At 51.9% G+C, this 2,932-nt stretch overlaps 1 protein-coding gene across 1 annotated transcript in view; it reads right to left on the reverse strand.

Moving 5' to 3' along the window:
* The window catches only part of CANX (calnexin), a 35,544-nt gene that overhangs the window by 31,744 nt on the left and 868 nt on the right, over window positions 1-2,932 (reverse strand). The gene's annotated exons all lie outside the window — the stretch shown is intronic.

Consider the following 2,932-nt stretch of genomic DNA (forward strand, 5'->3'; position numbering starts at 1 on the left):
TGAAAAATAAAAATATGGGGCCGGCAGGTTGCAGGGTGGTTAAGGCGCCTTACTCCCCACATGGCTAACCATGGTTCAAGTCCTGGACCTTACAGCCTGCTTTCCATGTTTCTTTTCTTTCTCTGGTGGGCGCACATACCCTTAGCAAATTAGAAAATAATAATGATAAATAAAATGAAGTAATTCTTTTAAAAAATAAAAGCATGGAGGGAACCAGCAGTTAGCGTAATGGCTATGTCGCTGGACTCCCACGTAGTCGACCACGGTTCGTGTCCCGGACCCGGTGGCTTAAAACTCACGCCGGGCGCGTGTGCGTGCGTGCCCAAGATCCCGAGAGGAGAATGGAGGAGAAGGGATTGCGGCGTGACCATCCCCCCTGGGGGGTGATTTCTCGCTTTCTGTCTCTATGTCTCTGTCTGTCTGGCGAGCACACGCGCCCTACAGCGAAAATCTCTCCAAAAAAATAAAAAAAATAAAAGCATGGAGAGGGGAACAATACATAAAACTCAACGTGGTCTTCTTGTAAATGCTCATCCACTTAAAAATAGACTGATACTTGGGACCAGCAGTTAGTGTAATGGCTATGTCGCTGGACTCCCACGTAGTCGACCACGGTTCGAGTCCTGGACCCGGTGGCTTAAACTCACGCTAGGCGCCTGTGCATGTGTGCCCAAGATCCCGAGAGGAGAATGGAGCAGGGACTGCAGTGTGGCCATCCCCCCTAAGGGGTAATTTCTCGCTTTCTGTCTCTCTGACTGTCTCTGTCTCTCTGGTGAGCACACGTGCCCTATAACAAAAACCTCTCCAAAAATAAAAATCAAAATAGATTGATAGTGCCTTGTTTAGGCTTTTGGAATTTGTTTCTCATCAACAGGAACATTAGAATTGATTTTTTTCCCTGTAGCATGTTGCTTCCTATACACTACGTAGTACTCAAGACACACACTGAAGATTCCCCAAACTCTTTAAAAAACCAAAATCTCCGGGACTAGCAGTGAGTGTAATGGCTATGTTGCTGGACTTCCATGTAGTCGACTGCGGTTTGAGTTCAAGACCTGGTAGCTTAAAACTCACGCCGGGCGAGCACGCTGGGCATGTGTGCATGCGTGCCCAAGATCCCAAGAGGAAAAGGGAGGAGAAAGGATTGCGGTGTGGCCACCCCCAAGTGGTGATTTCTTGCTTTCTGTCTCTCTGTCTGTCTTTCTGGTGAGCGCACATGCCCTATAGCAAAAACCTCTCCAAAAAAGAAGAAAGTTTTCCAAATTACTTTGCAGCACAGTTAGGCTTACCCTGAATGTTCACCTGCAATCTGACAAAGCACCCAACCAGCACCTCCGGACAAGCTCCTCGGTGAGCCGCAGCCACGGCCCCTTGGCACTGCTGTCCTTCTAGGAGCCGCGAGCTGCAGGCCCACAGCCGCACCCTCCTCAGCTTCCCAAGGGGCTTTATGCTGCCATCTGACTTGCACCTCCCAATGGCCCCTAAAGGTGAGGCGCCAATCAGGAGACCTCGCACCCCACCTACAGATGTGGAAGCCAAGGTAGTCAGTTACTCCGCACCTCCATTTAGGCTTACCAACTGCCACTTCTTCCCTCAACTTATCTCACAGGGCAAAGTGAGCCTTGTAATCAAAAGGACACAAAGTGACCTCCAGCGAGGACCCTGTCCGAACGCCCTTCCCAGATAACATGCTTGCTGGCCTGTCGGGTTAAGATAGTAAGGTGTGGGAAGGTGCCAACGCCCGTTTTGAGTGAGAGGGTGACTGTGGGACACTCGCTCCGGTTCACTCTCACTCTAGCCTTCTCCTGGCCCAGTGACCTGGCTTGTCTGTGCAGCCTGGCTTATGAGAACTGCCACCCGCCCTCCGCCTCGCGAGGCCGCACGACTGAGCACGCGTGCACCAAGCAGTTGCTTCCACTCCCAGCCCTCCCACGCTGCTGGAAAGACTGAGGCATGGAATGACTTCAAAGATCAATACGACCCTCCCCTTTAAAAGACTCTACTTCTTACAAACTTGAGTAAAATCTGCCATTTCCTAAACTCCAGGTAAGGAGACCTCACTGCGCTTCACCTTTGTCCTCTCGCTTTAATATTCAGCTTGATTTAGCCTCCCTCCACCCGCAATCGCTCACTGGGTTTCATACCCAATAGATACTCCAGAAGGACCAGATCCTCTCTCCTGTCACCCTAAATGTTAGCCCAGAAGGATGTAAGCGGAGCTGGCCAAGGGCCTTCCGAATACAGCGCCCTACTGGGAGAGCTGTCCCCAGCAGTTCTGAATCAGACCTCCCTGCCCTGTTTTATACACAATTCATTCCTCCAGTCCACCAGGTACTATGTTCGCAACTTGGCGAGAACTGGGGGGCACAAAGCGTAAGAGAACTGCCCAAGCTCACGCAACAAACGGCCGAGGGACTCGAACCAGAGGCAACCAATACACTGCAACTGCCCAGCCCTCTCCCACACTCCCAACGTGACTTACTGAGTGGATGACCTTGGGGCAGTCATTTCCTATCTAGAGGCCTCTGTCTCCTTCGCTGTAAGAACAGGTGCCCAGAGCTTGAGGGTGCAGCCCTGTCCGGGAAATCCTCAACTGGCTCAATCCCCACCCAGGGGAGAAGACCCAAGTTTCCACCACTGCGCGGTTCTAGTACATTCTCCTCACTCTGCAGCCTGCTAGGGTCCAGACTGTCGCTTCGGAGTTACGTTTCCAAATACCGAACCTGTAACGTTAATCCTAAATGTTCTCTCTCGGTCTAGCATAAGCTCTCCCTACTGCTCGGGGGACTGCTAGGCCCGATCCCGTCTTAGACTTTTACCGGGTTACTCCAGCCCACCCCGACTATCCAGGAAGCCAAAAGGAGGCCCAACGAGGCCCCAGAGGCCAAGCTGAAAGTGTAAGTTGGCTGTCCCAGAGGTCGCCGGAGGCTGC

This window comes from Tupaia chinensis, unplaced genomic scaffold, assembly GCF_000334495.1.
Source record: "Tupaia chinensis unplaced genomic scaffold, TupChi_1.0 Scaffold000214_1, whole genome shotgun sequence".
Lineage (NCBI taxonomy): Eukaryota > Metazoa > Chordata > Mammalia > Scandentia > Tupaiidae > Tupaia > Tupaia belangeri.